At 39.8% G+C, this 17,443-nt stretch overlaps 2 long non-coding RNA genes and 1 other non-coding gene across 3 annotated transcripts in view; all 3 read left to right on the plus strand.

Moving 5' to 3' along the window:
- LOC147942051 (uncharacterized) overlaps positions 1–2,603 on the plus strand; it is a 3,080-nt gene extending 477 nt beyond the window's left edge. Inside the window, exons 2-7 of the long non-coding RNA XR_015558865.1 lie at positions 109–715; positions 1,124–1,244; positions 1,396–1,456; positions 1,891–1,955; positions 2,133–2,302; positions 2,399–2,603. This is a non-coding gene — a long non-coding RNA (uncharacterized LOC147942051). The remainder of the gene's footprint in view (positions 1–108; positions 716–1,123; positions 1,245–1,395; positions 1,457–1,890; positions 1,956–2,132; positions 2,303–2,398) is intronic.
- Positions 2,604–4,629: 2,026 nt separating this feature from the next.
- On the plus strand, positions 4,630–6,955 carry LOC147942052 (uncharacterized). The gene is made up of 2 exons (XR_015560192.1): positions 4,630–4,741; positions 6,777–6,955. It is a non-coding gene; the product is annotated as an uncharacterized LOC147942052 (long non-coding RNA).
- Positions 6,956–16,805: 9,850 nt separating this feature from the next.
- LOC147942053 (small nucleolar RNA R71) lies at positions 16,806–16,912 on the plus strand. Its single transcript, XR_015560565.1, has one exon. It is a non-coding gene; the product is annotated as a small nucleolar RNA R71 (small nucleolar RNA).
- The last annotated feature ends 531 nt before the right edge of the window (positions 16,913–17,443 follow it).

Raw genomic sequence — 17,443 nt, forward strand, 5'->3', positions numbered from 1 at the left:
AACAAGTTAATTACGATTACAATTTACAAATAGTAAAAATCATTTGTCAATAAAATGAGTGACAAAGAGAAAACCTGATAACTTAGACTACAACATTTTCATTTGCAGGTTGTTATTTATACTAGTTTGATTGAATGCAATAGAGATACAAAATCCAGACAAGATAGTAGCTACCACATGCTATCCTCCAAAGTATGTATATCATAATCCCTCTTCCTCGTGCAAGTTGAAGAGATTCTTTGGTTCTAGTTTGGGTTTGTTACTCATTTATGCAGCTCATCCATGGCACGTATAATCCCTTTGGATATGGGATTCCAGCTCGAGTTTGCAGCTGCGGAATAGGTGTTATGTATCTCTACTGGGCGGGTAACACTCTACACAGAAAACTGTTTATGTATCTCTAATGACGATGGACTTCTCTACGCAGCAAACTGTTTATGTATCTCTACTGGGCGGGTAACCTTTACTCAGCAAACAGTTTATTATGTAAACGTCAAAATACTAGATTATCAACTGCAGACAGAAGAAAAATTTAATAATTTCCAGCTAACATTATTATGTGATTGTTAATTGTCTGGACTTACACCAATTGTAACTTATTCCTATGTACTTGTTATTCTCCTAGTCGTGTGGTAAATCTACAAAAGCTAAGCTAATGTGTAGAAGACAGAAATCTATGGCGCAAGGATGCTCTCTATCTCAGATTTATGCTACTGTAAGTCTTCTCCTTCATTATGTTTTCCTGTACCTTCAATGGAATAGGGATACGTCGTTTTTTGGGGGGCAACATGGCTGTGATTTGCTTATTTGCTTTTCCTCGTTGATGTAACTCTACTGGGCGTGTCTTCTCTATTGAGCATACTATGAAGACTAGTTACACAACTAATAATGGGATAGGTAACTAACTGAAATGCCCGATAGAACAATTGAACAATTTCAGGCTTATTAAATGTCTGGACTAGAGCCTAGTTTAGAGTTAGAGACGCAAAACTTAACATTACCTATAGTGTTCTTACCTATGTAAATACTAAATTTGTTTCTGCTCTTACGGATTAGAGATGCAATTCCTTTGTTACTTTTTTTTGTGTACCTCCTACGGATTACAGGTTTTTCGTATATGCAGCTTTTCCAGTGCACATCTTCTACTCCGCACACTCTCAAATGGTTACAAAATTAGCCCCAATGTTTTTACTTTTAATTGTTTCAGAACCTGCAAATTATGGAGGTAGTTCTCGTCTCCTAAGGTAAACACTATTGATTCTTCTGTTATTTTCTATATCTAAATATACGCTACAACATTTGCATCAGAAACAAATCTATATGTTAGATGTTTCTGTATTGTTGCTTATCTTCAACGCTTGTCTCTACTTTAATTTGTTTCTTCTGCTCGTTCAGTATACGTGGTAGAAAGAAAATGATGAAGCAACCATTTTAAACAATAATTCTATCAACTAAGGTACTAAGCTCTGTCTCACGTTATGTACAAAATAAATTAATTGTCTGGACGTGAGTATTAATTGTTTTTCTTCCATTCTTAAAAATACTATCGTCTGCTTCTGCATATCCAATTATTTAGTTAGGCTGATGCTTTATATTGGAAGCCTTTTACAGCAAATTCTCTACTTCTTTTTACTGAATAAGTTATGACATTTACAAATACTAGAAATCAATTATTAAATCAATTCTACTTGTCACGTTTTCTAATCAAACAAATGGCTCAACATAGAGTAAGTTTTTAGATTCTTTATCCGTTTAGAACCAGTTTTTACAACATAGAGTAAGTCTCAGGGAAAAACCAGTAACGAGTAGCTAAGATTCTTTATTGTGTCTTTTACTTCACCTCTTGACTGTTTATTTTTTCATTGATACCGTTGATGGTTTTGGTTGCAGGTCGTCTGAGTGAATTTTGGAGCATCGTAGCTTCAACACAGAGTAAATCACTTACAATTGAGCAGGTGAGTTATCTTATTTGATTTCCACTCCTCATTACTCAGTTTGCTTTTTCTGTTATACTAACTAATAGATGTTATTTATACTAACTAACAAATCACTTACAGTTGAGCAGGTGATTAATCTTATTTGATTACAGTTTTTTTTAGTTTCACCTGATCTGATATATTGGTGGCTAACAGATGGAAAGGTGGAATCTCGTTAGCACCAGGACCTTCATGGCTTAATCATCTGATGATGTAGTCTCTGATTACCTCGTCTTAGCAGCTCATACAACCAAGAGACCTGACATTCTCAAAGCTTTAAGCCTTACATTGGCGGCTGGAACATCACTAATAATCACTATTGGGCTGTAAGTCTTTTGTGATCATGATCATCTCCAATTGTTATCATTAGTTCTGTGATCTGTTTGTAATGGCTATTTGTTTGTTTGTTTGTTTGTTTGCAGTCTGTTGGATTTACAGGTGCTCCTGGTTTCATTCTAGCTGTTATCTTTTGGCTCTCTTCTTGTTGTCTATCATTGCTTCAAATGGAGAGTTTGTGATAAAGCCAAGGGTTCATCATCATCATCATCATTCGATTCAAGAAGAATTTGTTTCATTTTGTTGATAGTGTTTACTTGTGTTGCAGCGTAATTATCTCAAACTCAACTCTCCCCCCCCCCCCCCCCCCCCCCCCTCATTCGTTTTTGTTGGTTCTCCGTCATTTGACAGGATAGGATGTATTCTTTTATCTGTTGGACAGGATAAGTTTCATACTCTTAAGTATGTGTGTAAAGTATTTTTGTTTTATAAGTAATTAACATAATTTTTTTTATCATTTTTAAATTATTTAAATTTGAAATTTAATAAAAAAAATAGTTTTAAAAATAATTCTTTTAATAATTGAGAAACTTTCCTAGGTTTCTCTAGTGGAATGATGATTTTGGTTTAAGTACTTAATAAATTGTTTTAATTAATTTAATATTAATTATATGATTAGTTTATTTTTGAGCTCTATTGGACATGGTCTAGATTGCTGAGAACTCAATGAATCTCTTATCATTATAGTATTATTTTTTTAGTGTGAAAATTTTTGAGAAACTCTTCTTAATATTTTATTTGCATGTAATTAAAAATTATAAAAAAATATTTAAACATATTAAATTACTTACTAAATAGATTTATTTTTATTCTATCAACAAATATTAATTTAAATTAATATAAAAATAAAATTTAAAATAATGAAACTTGTAAGATAGCTAATTTTATTTTTAGATTTAAAAAAATAGTAAAATATAATAACAAATATTATTTTTATTTGAATACTTATTTTTTTTTCTTTTTTATTTGCATGTAATTAAAAATTATATAAAAAGATTTAAACATATTAAATTACTTACTAAATAGATTTATTATAATTCTATCAACAAATATTAATTAAATTAATATAAAAATATAATTTAAAATAATGAAACTTGTTAGATAGCTAATTTTATTTTTAGATTTAAAAAAAATATATATATAACAAAAAATATTAATTTTATTTGAATACTTATTTTTTTCTTTTTTATTTTCATGTAATTAAAAATTATATAAAAAGATTTAAACATATTAAATTACTTACTATATAGATTTATTTTTATTCTATCAACAAATATTAATTTAAATTAAAATAAAAATATAATTTAAAATAATGAAACTTGTTAGATAGCTAATTTTATTTTAGATTTATAAAAAAATAAATAGTAAAATATAACAACAAATATTAATTTTATTTGAATACTTATTTTTTTTCTTTTTTATTTGCATGTAATTAAAAATTATATAAAAAGATTTAAACATATTAAATTACTTACTAAAAATAGATTTATTTTAATTCTATCAACAAATATTAATTTAAATTAATATAAAAATATAATTTAAAAAAATGAAACTTGTTAGATAGCTAATTTTATTTTAGATTTATAAAAAAATAAATAGTAAAATATAACAACAAATATTAATTTTATTTGAATACTTATTTTTTTTCTTTTTTATTTGCATGTAATTAAAAATTATATAAAAAGATTTAAACATATTAAATTACTTACTAAATAGATTTATTTTAATTCTATCAACAAATATTAATTTAAATTAATATAAAAATATAATTTAAAAGAATGAAACTTGTTAGATAGCTAATTTTATTTTTAGATTTAAAAAAAAGTAAAATATAACAACAAATATTAATTTTATTTGAATACTTATTTTTTTTCTTTTTTATTTGCATGTAATTAAAAATTATATAAAAAGATTTAAACATATTAAATTACTTACTAAATAGATTTATTTTTATTCTATCAACAAATATTAATTTAAATTAATATAAAAATATAATTTAAAATAATAAAACTTGTTAGATAGCTAATTTTATTTTAGATTTATAAAAAAATAAATAGTAAAATAAATAGTAAACTATTTAATTAAGATTTTAAGTTTTTATAGATTTAGTTTATTATAATAAAATCTATCTATTTAATAGGCTCTCATGGGGTTCTCGATCTGAGAACCATTGGGAAACAATTCTCTCTTTTTTTGATTAAAATATTATTATATTTTAATTTTTTATTTTAGAAGTGAGAAACTCTCCTAGAAACTGCCAATGCACATGTTCTAATATTATATTGTTCTCCACAAAAAAAATAAAATTATTAAACAAATTAACTCTTCACTCACAATTGTGTTTGTAAATGCAGATTTTGATATGATTACGAAAGGTTTGGACAGCTAGGATTGAACTGAGAGAGATTCGTGGGATCTCGCAAACCAAGGTAATTATGAATTATACCCCCTTAATCACACGTCTCGTCACAACTGCGCACTCATCCACTATGTTAAGGTAACTTGCTTTTAAATTTCTTGTTTGTAACGTCCACGTCCCGTGATCCTAAAGGGGGGGGGGGGGCAATTTCTTTTAAGGAAAGTGATAGCTAAATGAGCTAAAGTACCTAAGCTACTAGCTCAAACAGCTAGAATATGAGCTGAACGAGCTGAACGAACACAATGAACAAGTAGTTCAGCTAGGGACAGCTCTTGGCCAGCTGCGGACAGCTAGCGTCCAGCTGTGGACTTCTATCGGCCAGCTGCGGACAGCTCTCGGCCAGCTGCGGACAGCTATCGGCCAGCTAGCGTCAGCTCGACCAGCTGCTAAGGAGCTCGACTGAGCTCGGCCAGCTGGACGGTGGTGGACAGTGATGGGACGCGGTGGCGAACGGTTGTGGACCGAACAGACACGGACGGACAGACACGGCCGAACAAACACGGACGGACGGTCACAGCCAGACAGGCACTGACGAACGTGCACGATCGAAGGGTCTTGACAGACAGGTGCCTTTTGGGGCCTAGACTTCGGCCAGGACCCTATAAATAGAGGGCGTGGCCTTCATTTCCATAAAACATCATCCTTCCATCGTCTATCTAAGCCTAAGAAGAAAAGGGGGTGCGGCTCGGCGAGTTTACTCGTCCGAACTGATGCGCATGCTACCTCTCTATCAAAGGTACGATAAGACGAGCGACGGTTTGGCAAGCGGGCCGATCCGATCATAGGATAAACGGTGGTTTGTCCGTGGAGACAAACCGATCGCAGGATGATCGACGGTTCGATCATAGAGTCGGATCGATCGAAAGGTCATCGATGATCCGGGTCAATGGACGGATCGATCAAGGGTTGACCGGTGATTCAATCGCTAGTCGGATCGGGTGATCAAAGGATCGACGATACGAGCCGTAGGTTGGATTGATCGGTCGGGTGGTCAACAAGTCTGTCGGAAGTATTGGTCTGGTTGGAGGTCGATCGGTGATTTGATTATGGGGTCGGATCGTTCGATCGGAGCAGGCGCTGATACCAAGATTGACAAGTCGATGGCGTACAATGGTATGACCGATGGGTCAACTAATGGCACGTCCGATGCCAAGCTTCGGGAACACGAGTGGTTCAGGAAGCCGATTGAGCAACCGTTCACTGTGAACCGAAGGGACTATATGTCCCCATTCCTAATATGTGCAAGCCTTGGGCATAGATCCTCACCTAGGAGTCTATCATGGGGACAGTTCTCGGCCACCTGCGGACAGTTCGGCCAGCTGCGTCCAGCTACGTCCAACTTGACCAGCTGCCAGCCAACTCGATCCAGCTCAACCCAGCTTGGTCAGCTGTACGGTAGTGGACGGTGTGCAGGTCAGCTGGGGAGCTCGGGAGCGAACGGACATGGCTGAACAGGTATGGCCGAATATGTGCGATCGGACGGGCTCGTCCGAAATGTGTCTTTTGGGGCCAAAACCGCGGCCAATACCCTATAAAAAAAGGGTGAGGCTCTCATTTCCAACACATCATCAGAAACAGAAAAACAAAGTAAAACTCGACAGTTCGAGTATAAGATAGGGAAGAAGGTTCCGAGAGAAAGAGAGTTCGGCGATAAGGCTTAAGGGCCAGAGGTATGGTACAGACCTTATGGTTCGGGGGAATGGGGTAGTTGCATCTGCATAAGCATTTATAATGCTTTGGTTGGTCCAGTTGGTCGGAGGAAAGGGGGTGCGGCTCAGCCGTGATACCGTCGAACTGATGCGCATGCTACCTCCCTACCGACCAGTGTACCATCCGGAGAGTCCGAGTACGGACGGTTCGGTTGGAGAAAAGTAAACGCGGCTAGACGGGGATTTGTACAGATTCCTGGGTACACCATCCAAACTGATGCGCGGGATAACTCTCTACCGTTCGACCGCTGTACTGGAAGAATGTTAGCATTTAGCATGCATTGCATGACATTGTACGACCAAGGGGAATGTTATTGATGGCTAATTGGATTTCAGGAAAGGAGAGTGATCGCAGGAAAGGAAGTGCTTAGGCGCGAGACTCATGGCCGGGATGATGAGTGGTGGTGATATGGGTAGCTAGGATCGATATACAACTTGTACTAGCTTATTATGCAAACTCATAAGTTGTATCGAATCCTTTGATTATTTAATACAATGTTCGAATCTTTGCTTTACTCTAAGTTATATCATATAGACTCTAAATATTGAATCACAGAATGCGCGAATGAACCTTGTTTAAAGAATTGACCGTATAATATGACTAAGTAGCGAGTAAAGGACGAGAGAACCTCACCGGCCATCGGATGGCCGGGGTCGGGGTCTTTCAGCTCCTCCTACTCGTCGCCATCGCGCGTCATGGGTTACTTCTGCTGCTGACCCTGCCGGGGGTTTTAAGTTTGGTTCTTCTTCTGGGACCGCGGCACTTGAGTTTCTAGAGCCTCCACAGCCTTCTTCTACCATGGACCAGGGAGCTTATCAGGACTGCCAGACTTCTATTATGCGTGCCATCTGGAACGCTATTGCTGGATTGTCTAGGTGTGGTTGCATCCATCCTACAGGACGCAGGTCTCCTTCACCTCCTGCCGGTCGAGACTCTGATGATGCTTAGCTTCTGATCATGATTTTCTTTATCTTTTTCCCTTTCTAGGATTGAGTCACTTTTCTTCTTGCATCGAGTCAGTTTTTTTTTATTTTGTATGAAATTATGAACTATCTATCTATCATGTTGCTTTTCACTTTTGTTTGAGTGCTTCTTAACAGATTTAATATCCAAGGATTGATCCAACAACACATCAACACAACTAACTGCAACTAACAAGGTGTTTCGGCCAAAATTCACCATTCGTCGAGGGTATCGATTGACACTGAAATGGTGTCGGCCGACGTCAAAGGGTAACCCGAATATCAGTTCATCTATTTCTTACAATCTTCAGTACATGTTTGTTTCTTTTTATTTCCCTTACTTGATAACACTAGGGACAATGTTGTTTAAGTCTGGGGGAGGTGTCTACTAACTACTAACTAAGTTTTTGTTTCTATTGTGTCAAAACCGTATTTTTGTTTTTATTGAGTCAAAATTTTCAAATTTTTTCTTTTTGGAATTATGATCTTTAAATAACTGTTTATGTTCTTCGGCAAACACTCTAATGACTCTTGATTAAGCTTGACCTCAAAACCGAAGTGTGGAAAAGACTATGAGCTGTATCAACTATCCCGAAAGCCCTTATTCAATGGATATCTAGTTAAACTAATGTTATCTCAACAATTATCAGGATTTAAACCGGACTTAATCTCTTACTTTGGGGTTGGAAATCAATGGACTAGACTTCTTCTTCGGGCCATACAAGACAGTGCAATTTTTCAAAGTATGTCTCCCCTCTCTCTCTCTCTTCCCTTAAGTACTCTAAAAAAGGAAAAAAAAAATCAGAAAAAAATGAAGGATATAAGTGAGCCGAGGGATGTCGCGTAAACCCATCATTTTATCTGCAGACTAAGGGTGTACATCCATAACCATTGCATGAACAGTGTCTTTACCTCGGTCGTTGAAGTGGTGGAAAGGGCGGCAATGATTGAAGCTGGGCTGGAGGAAGAGAAACAACTTAGACGGGAGAGGGTTTCTTCGCATTCGACCCACCCAGCCAAAACCACGGACCGGAAAAGGAAATGGAACAAGGTGGATATCGCAAGGTCTGACTCCAAGTATGGCTAGTGTAGAACTTACAGAAAGCACCACATCGGTTCTGGCTGGAAGGTTTTGGGTGCATGTGGTCGCTGTGGAAGCAAGGATCATGCGATCCAGAACTATCCAAGGATGGAAAATGGCGATGGGCCAAGTACTTGTTACCTGTGCGGAAAACCGTGGCGAGGATTCTTTTCTGCCACCACCCAAGAGATAGGCCCTCGTACCACGCGTGTACGAGCTCTCCGAGGAAAGTGCTGCTTGGAATTTTAGGGTGATTACTAGTATGTTAGAAGAACCATTCTAAGTTCAATTCGTGCTTTACATAACATCATAATACATGAGAAAGGGGGATATGGGTACTTAGCATTCTAGAGGAATGTGTAAGGACTTTAAATATAGGTGGTGTGGAAACGCACACCTTGTTTGATTCAGGGGCCACACAATGTTTTGTGAGCCCTGAATTGATTCGGAAAGGTGGCTTCAATAAAAAACCAAATACCGGATATGGAACGGTCTGAGCAGCCTGCGGGCAGGTGATAGACAGGTTTTCACCCAGGGTATCAATCCCCTATGCAGTTGTAGTACAAAGGGTTATCAATCCAAATGGTTGTGTATTGCTAGCAGGAAGGATATGATCAGAACAATGCAAGTCAAGCCAAGCAATTAGGGTTTTGGTTCTAGCGATTCCTAAAATAAACAAAGTAAAAGAATATAAACAAGTAAACCACACGACCTAAGTACTCGATGCAAGCAATCGAGTACATGATCGAGTGGGGTGACCGAGTATGCAAGTGAGATATGAACAGCTCGAGGTATTACTCGATACAGTTTATCGTGTACCTGATCGGGTAATTAGTCGAGTAAGTGAAAGAAATGCAAATAAATAAAATACGAAAGTTCCTAAGGATGGGGGTAATCGAATCCTAAGTGTTCTAGAACAGTACGTATGCCTTACATGCCTCAAGCAATTATTTCCTAGACAATGAACCTCTAAGACCTTGTCACCACACTTTCGCACTAGCAACAATCAACCTTGAACACATTACCACACTGTCGCACTAGCAATATGAACAAGCAGGCATTAAGAACGATTCATTATTGTTAGTAGACTTACTGATCTAATTTTGTTACTCAGAGTTAAGTAAACCTTTAGCATTGGCTAAATCAAGCATTTTATCTACTCCTTTTGGCCTGTAACATTTGTAAACGCCCTAGATCTAATCTCAACCTTTCGGTCTGTTGACAGCATTAAGAGCACCAATCTAGAAGGAAATATATCAATCATTTACAATCAACTAAAGCATCCTAACCGATCAAGAAAACAAAATCATCTATCCCATCCCTAGAAACTTTACTACACTACTCGGACATAGAAGCGAATAACAAAGTAATCAAAATGAATGAAAATGACATTGTATTAAAAGATAGAGTAGAGTAGAGAAAGTAAAGGATAAAAATCTAAGAAAACTACAAAATAAAATGCAAAACAAGAAGAAAAATGTTGAGTCGCCCAGTTCTCTCACAGGAGCTCTCGCTCTCTGGTTTGAGGGTCTGCGGCGTGCTCCTTTTCAAGCTAGGGGAAGAGGGGGTTTATATATGGAAACCCATTTGACCTAGCTTCCAGACCTGCCCGATGATCTACTCGATGGGGTACACGAGGGTGAAGTCGGGTTACTCCTCGGGTGGATCTTCGGGTTGCTCTTCATGCTCTTGGATCCTCCTTGATCGTGTTGGGGTTCAGACTTGTTATTGCAGCTCGATGGCTCCTTCGGGTACATGCTCGAGTTTTCCTTGTTTTTCCCCATTTTTGGCTCTTTAGCACCTGTTTTCATCCAAAATATGCAAATGCAGAAATGCAACACCCTAAATGCTCTAAAAGTGAATTCCTACAGTAAATGACCTAAAAATGCTAAGTTAGAGGTATGAACAATGCAAAATATGGACAAAAAAGGATGCTAAAAACATGTAAATTAGAGAGTTATCAGACCCCCAAACTTAAATCTTGCTAGTCCTCTAGCAAGGAAGTAAGAGGGTACGGTTTGAAAGTGGGGACTCATAACCTTAAGATGCTAACCGAAAGATTCAAGCTATAGTCCTTAAAGATAGTTTAATGGTGCTAAGATCAATCAACATACTTACAAATATTTTTCTATGCTTATTACCATGCATCGATCTAGCTCAACCTCCAACTAAAGATAAGGAACATCTCTTTCACATTCAATTAAGTGTTTGGCGAATTCTTGCAAATGGAAGGTGAATCAAGCTCAATCGGTTTCAAGGGTAAGGCTTTTTAGTAAGGTGGTTTCAAACAAATTATTTGGGTGGTTTTCTCTCAAAAGATGGAATGCTAGACAGTTGTGAAGACTATCTAAGACTGAGAACAATTTGGGCATACAAAGCTTAACTCTTGATGATCTACCCTTTTCTCATTCACTCTCATTTTCATTTTTTTATTTATTTAAACCCCCTAGAATTTAAACTACCCACATCCTTGATTTTAACTCTCTTTTTTTACTCCCTAAGGTTTAGACTTTTAAACTTTAAACTTCTAGCTCTCTCTCTCTCTTTTTTTTTTCTTTTCTTTGCTAAACTCCTAATGTAGATATATTCTTCTCTTTCTTTCTAGGAGACTATAGCAAGAATTCTTTTTTTTTTTTGTTTACTTAGAGACTTAGAGCTAATTGATTCTAACCTTAGGGACTTTTTCTTCATCCTTTTTTTTATTCCACAACCCAACCCCAAATAAACATTCTAACCACCTAACCTTCAAAACCGAATCTACTAGCTAGTTCAAATTCTAACTTAGCTAAATCAAGAGGCAGTTCTTTGTCGTTCTCAATACTCTCAAGGTTTCACAACCTATAGCACAATGAAAAAGGTCTCACTCAACAATTCACAACAAGGTTTGAAAGAAAGGTTTGGGTTCATGGGTAGGACAAACAAATTGGGTTAAACGATAAGATTGGTAAAAAGTGGAGTGCTAACCCGAGTTTGGAGTTACCATGAGCAAGTATTCAAATTCCATAAGCAAGACAATTAAAGTTCAAATTAAATCCAATAATATAGAGATGTTATAATGTTCAAGCAAGTGGAGCAAGCATTCAATCGACAAAAAGGGTCTAAGTAAAGATTTTTCATTTTTTTCCAAAGACTGATCTAGCAACAATGAACTGTGACTAAGAGCTATAGCTTCAATCCTAAGGTTTGATTTTAAACAAGGTGGTTTTAATCATTGTCCCCTAAGATGCATATGCGACAATCCTATATGAAACAAACTAGACTCAATCCTAATATGCAAATGCAACTACATGAACACTCTTTTCTTTTCTTTTTCTTAAAATTTTTCATTTTTTTCATATTTTTCATATTTTTCATATTTTCAAATTTTTTTTTTTTTGTGGATTTTTAATGCACATAGATGCAATGCAGACTCAAATGAATAAAACTAGCATGCAAAAATTTGAAATAATAAAAATAAGAAAATAAAACACAATGTTAAATGCATTCTAGGACCCTCCCCCAAACTTAAATTACACAGTCCCTGTGTAAATAAAAATTTGAAAAAGAATCCAAGAATCACACAAAATGAATTAAACTAAATGCAATGTTATATACAAAGATCGGATGAAAGTGGTACCTCATGGGTTGGGGAAGAAGGAGGTTGCAACAGCCTCCATACTCGCCAACGTGTAGCCTAGGTTGTCTCCGGCTTCAGCAGGTGCCAGTGTTTGCTCGTCAGAGAGCTCAGAAATGCGCACTGACGACTTACTCGGACCAGCATCCGAGGTGTTTATCAAGGGTGGGATCGCATAGTTCATCGCGTTGTTCATCGGGTAGTACGACGGAAATGGCGGAAATGGTCCAGAATGATCACCCGTGTATCCACTCGCAGGGTGCATCGTGTATGGCGTCGTGAATGGCATCTGGTAAGGTGGAGGGAAGATCCCTGTGTACTCACCCAATTGGGTGCTCGATGGGTGCATCGAATAGTTCATCGTGTATCCCATCGGGTTGGGCGTCGGGTAAGCATCAGAATGGCTTCTCCGCGATGCCTCAGGTCGGGTGATGTTCTCCTCGGCTTGGGGCTCGTATCATGATGCTTTGTAAGGTTCTGGAGGTGGCAGTCCTCGAGTTCCTCCTAGCGGTCCGCTTCTCCCCATCCGAGTTGGTGCATGTGCCGAGGTAGGAGCTGAGGCACAGCTTGCCTTATCTTGCAACTCCTTGATTTGACCTCCCATTGTCTTCACCGAACCGGTAAGATCTTTTACTTTCTTCGCCAAGAACTTGTTCATCCTCTTCAGCCAGCCAACCCTCTTGTGAGCTTCCCTCACTCCAACCGGTTACTTTTGAGAGCATACATACTCCTCAAAATCGAACTCCTCCGAACTGTCTCCCTGTCTCTGCCCGGTCTCCTCTCTCTTCTCAGCTTCGGACTCCTCCTCCGGGTTGTACAGCTCCTCCAACGGTGGTGCGAAGTCAATGTTGTCGCCCAGCCGAACCTTGTTGCATATGACATTAGGTAGAACCATTTGAGCAGCTCCGGCGGTTGGATGGATAGGCCTCTCATGGGCCAAAAATCTCGCCAGCACGAGGTAGTCCGCATCCAGCCATCTTGGTTCATGAACAATTCCCTTTAAGGGCACATCGCATGCCACTAGGATCGGTGTGACTAGTCCCCCAATGGAGATCTCTCCGCCTCCTTCTCTTCTTTTCACGGCCCACGATTTCAGGTAGAGGAATTGATCGAGTAACACAAACAACATGCTTGTCCGAAACATCTCCAACTAGTTGTGTACCATCTCTAGTATTGTCCAAAACTCCACACAGTGCAATATCTAACAGCTGGAGCTCATGGTCGTTCACATTCCCAGTCTCTTTTCTAGCAAAAAGAGTGCATGCAAGGGACTTGTGAAAATACTTCAAGACATGGCTCCTTATTTGAGCGGATTTGGAGCTTGTGGACTTTTAGGGGTTCTTGTCTCCTATTGTCAGCCATAGGGACCTCATTTCTTCTTTGCCTACCTCCATACCTTCCCCACTACCAGATTTGAAGCTATACAGCTTCTCCATCTCTTTGAAACTGAGTCGGTAGTCCTTGTTCCTCACGGAGAAGGTGATGAACCCGATCCCCCCATCGGGTAGTAGGGTCGGGTGGTCCTCAAAATAGTGCAGCTTCAAGGTTGAAAGGAACTGGACCGTCTCCTCCTCATATGCTTCAAGGTGGGCTCGCATCAATTGGCCCAGGTGGCACATATCGAACAGGTACTCGTCATCTCTAGAAATGCCCAATTGCTTCATTGTTTCTCGGTCATGGTAGCGGGTACCAACAAAGCTCATCTTCCGGAAAAACTTGAAGAGTCTTGTCGGAGTATCCACCTCCTTCTGCTTTAGCCTCCTAGAGGCTTGGCGGGTCCTCTCTCTCTGCTCCTCTTCTCTCTCTCGGTCCTTCTCCTCAGCGTGTTGATCCTCTTCCTCAACTGCTCTCTCAACAACCTTCTCAGCCTTCTCTGAAGCCGTTCTCTTCCCCCTTGCAACCGCAGCTCTGCTCCTTGATCGAGAGGTGTGGATCTCCCCTTGCTCTCCTCCTCCGGCATCAGAATCGACCTCCATAGGGTCGGTAAGGGTCTTTTCGGACGTAGACAGGTCCCTACGTCGAGGAGAACGGCGGACAGCACTCGCCATTGGACTCGATGAGCGAACTCGAGGGCCTACTCGATCGGTTACTCGAGAATCAGGTCGGGTGGTGGATCGGGTTGTGCATCGGGTTGGGGAGGCTAAACGTCCACCCAACGGTTGGGAATGTGGAATGTTTCCTCTTCCTTGAGACTCTCGAACTTTGACGGCGTCACCTCCCGTTGTAGCAGCGGCGGAGGTTGATCTTTTTCCCTTCCTTTGGTAGATTTTAGCGATTGGCTCCATGTTTGATTCCTTGAGAACAAAAAGGTTAAGTCTTGAGTTTAATAGGGTTAGTCCCAAAGAAATCGAATAAAGCTCGAGGTTAAGAGAGAATAGAATATAAACTTTGGAAAGCAAAAACTCTAGGGTTGAGAGATACTTATCAGTGATGGAAGGGGAGAGAATATCGAAACCCCTTAAATAGGCTAGGGTTTGGTTGGTGGGCTTCACTGATAGTGGGCTTCCTTGTGGGATTCGGACTCCACTTGCCACCCGAGTAGGGACACGATCAGGCGCGTCGAGTATGGTGTCGGGTTGACCTTCATGTTCCTCAATTTTCCTCTTCTTAATTTTCCATTTTTTTTATTTTATAGAATTGCAAAAAGAGAAAAAGTAAATAAAAGTAAGTAAAACAAATAAGCTAAAATTAAAAGATACCTTTGGGACTTCGTCCCAAGTGAGCTTGTTTAAAGTCACTAAGCTTGACTTTTCATGCTCCTTAAGCATGGGGTCCATGTGGAAGAGGTTCTGGAATCCTCTCCACTGCAGTAGGCTGGTTCAACAGATTTTCCAGGTCTTGTCCAGGTTCTAAGGCAAATGTGGTGTTGACCTCTTCAAGATGTTGCACCTTCCTTTGCTTGGTCTTTGTAAAGAAAGCTTGACCATCAATGGTTGGCCTCTTAATCCCCTTCTTCACATCAAACTCCATCTTGAAATGCTCACCATGTTCTATTCTGATCTTTCCATGCTTCACCTCGATCACAACACCAACTGTTGCCAAGAATGGTCTTCCTAGAATCAGCGGATCATCCGGTTCCTTGTCCATATCGAGGATCATGAAGTCGGCAGGCAGTTTCAATCTTCCAATCCTGAGAGGCAGGTTCTCCAGGATACCAATCGGATGCCTCACTGTTCTGTCGGCCAGAACCAAATACAATTTACTTGGTTTAAAATTAGTGAATCCTAGCTTGTTGGCAACTGATGCTAAGTCCGCACAAACAGTTCTTGAAGATCGCACAAACAGTTCTTGAAGATCCGAAGTCCTATCGAACACGGCAATGTGCAAGAGCCAGGATCTTCAAGTTTTTCCTCAATTCGCAGCTCAGGATCCAAGCAAAATCCACTTCTCAGAATTTCAAAACCGATCTCCTTGACAGCTTCCTTGAACTCATCCTCCAATCGAGCTGCTTCCTTGGCAGCTTTCTGCTGAAGCTCGTGTGGGAGCAAAAACTTAGGTGGTTGAGCTTTATGCTTAGCCATTCGCTCTGCAAGCGCCTCCAGCTGGATGTCAAGTGCAGCATTGAACCTTTCCTCTAACTCCCCTTCTACTAGTGCAGGTGGTTGAGGCTGATCTATCTTTTCAACATCTACTCGATGCATCATCCGATCAACACCATCGTGTAGGTCATCGGGTTCCACTTCGGGTTGTTCTTCGGTTTGCGATTCTCGAACCAGTGCTCGATCATCAACTCGATCAGTCTCTTCGGGTGAAGACTCGGGTTCATACTCGGATATGTAGTACTTGGCCTCATTTCGCATTGGGTGTTCCACCTCCTCCCCATCTTGATCATCACTGTCCCCAGTGAGGTAGTCCTCATAGTCATCATCAAGGAGGATGGCTTGAGCAGTTGTATAATCCTTGGGGTTTTAAACAGTTTTACCTGGGAGTTTGTTGGTTGTGGTGATGGCCTTCCAGGTATCGAACCTTTGTGTTAAGTGATTCGTACTTGGCATTGAGATCATTGTACCCTGAGTCGATCTTCTAGCTCATCTCTGCGAACCGTTTCGCGATGTCCATAGAAGCGGTAGCCTGATTCTGAATCATTTGCTGAATAAGACCGCGTAACTCAGCTTCTTGTGATTGGTTTGGTGGACCTTGGTGTTGTTAGAATCCAGGTGGTTGGTTGTAGGTTTCTGAATATTGCTGCTTAGGTGCATAACCTTGGTTGTATTAGACAAAAGGCTTATGTTGGATCTGGTTCCCTTGAACTGCAGATGGGTAAGTTTGGTCCTGAGGATTCGCAACATTCGGGTTCCGATAAGACAGATTCGGATTCGGCTTGAAGTTGTTGTACCCTCTGTTGTACCCTCCTTGGTTGTTGATGTAGTTAACATCCTCTAGTTGCATAGTCGCCCCATCTTGTTGTTGAAACTGCTCTTCCTCTGATATAGCATGAAAATGCTTCTGCTAGTTGAGGAGCTGATCGAGCTTGTCATTGAGGGCTTTCATGTCCCTCTTGTACTTGGCATCTTCCTCTCCTGTAGATCGCACAGAGCGATCATATTACTCATTGTAGTTGCCATCAGATTGAGCCAAGTTATCAACTAGGTCCCAACCATCATCAACACCTGTGTTGAGGAAGTTACCATGGCTTGCGGTGTCCAGCAACATCCGTATCTTGGGGACCACGCCTCGGTAAAGTGTGCTCAGCAATGAAGCATTACTGAAGTCGTGATGTGGACATCGAGTAGTGTATCCCTTGAAACGTTCCCAAGCTTCACTGAACATTTCGTTGTTCCTCTGAACAAAGCCGGAAATGTCATTTCGCAGCCTTGCGGTTCTGGAGTTGGAGAAGAATTTTTGTCCAGGAATGTCTTCTTGCACGCTTCCCAAGTGGTGATGGACTCCCTATGGAGCGATTTCTCCCAGATTCGTGCTTTGTCTCCCAAAGAGAATGGGAAAAGTCGGAGCTTGCATCCATCTTCACTGACTCCATTGATCTTAGGGAGGCTACAGAGCTTATCAAATTCATCCAGATGATCCAATGGGTCCTCCATTGGCAATCCATAAAACTTATTGTTCTGTATCATATGGATGAGACTACTCTTGATCTAAAAATTATTGTTCTGCACAGCTGGTGGCACAATGCCATTCCTTTGAGTGTGAGTAGATGGAGCATCTCCTGCTCCTATATTGGTCCTTGCTTGAGGAGCTAGTGGACCGTTCTGATTATTCATCGTCTCCTCAATGATTGATGGTTCTTGTTGAACTTGTTGTTGTCTGAGTAGCCGAGACCTGTCGATCTTGTCGATGAAAGGACTCAGGTTCTGGCTACCTCTTGATCATGTTTGCATGCACATGTAT

The sequence above is a fragment of the Camelina sativa genome, chromosome 6, assembly GCF_030686135.1.
Source record: "Camelina sativa cultivar CO46 ecotype springtype chromosome 6, ASM3068613v1".
NCBI classification, from domain to species: Eukaryota; Viridiplantae; Streptophyta; class Magnoliopsida; order Brassicales; family Brassicaceae; genus Camelina; species Camelina sativa.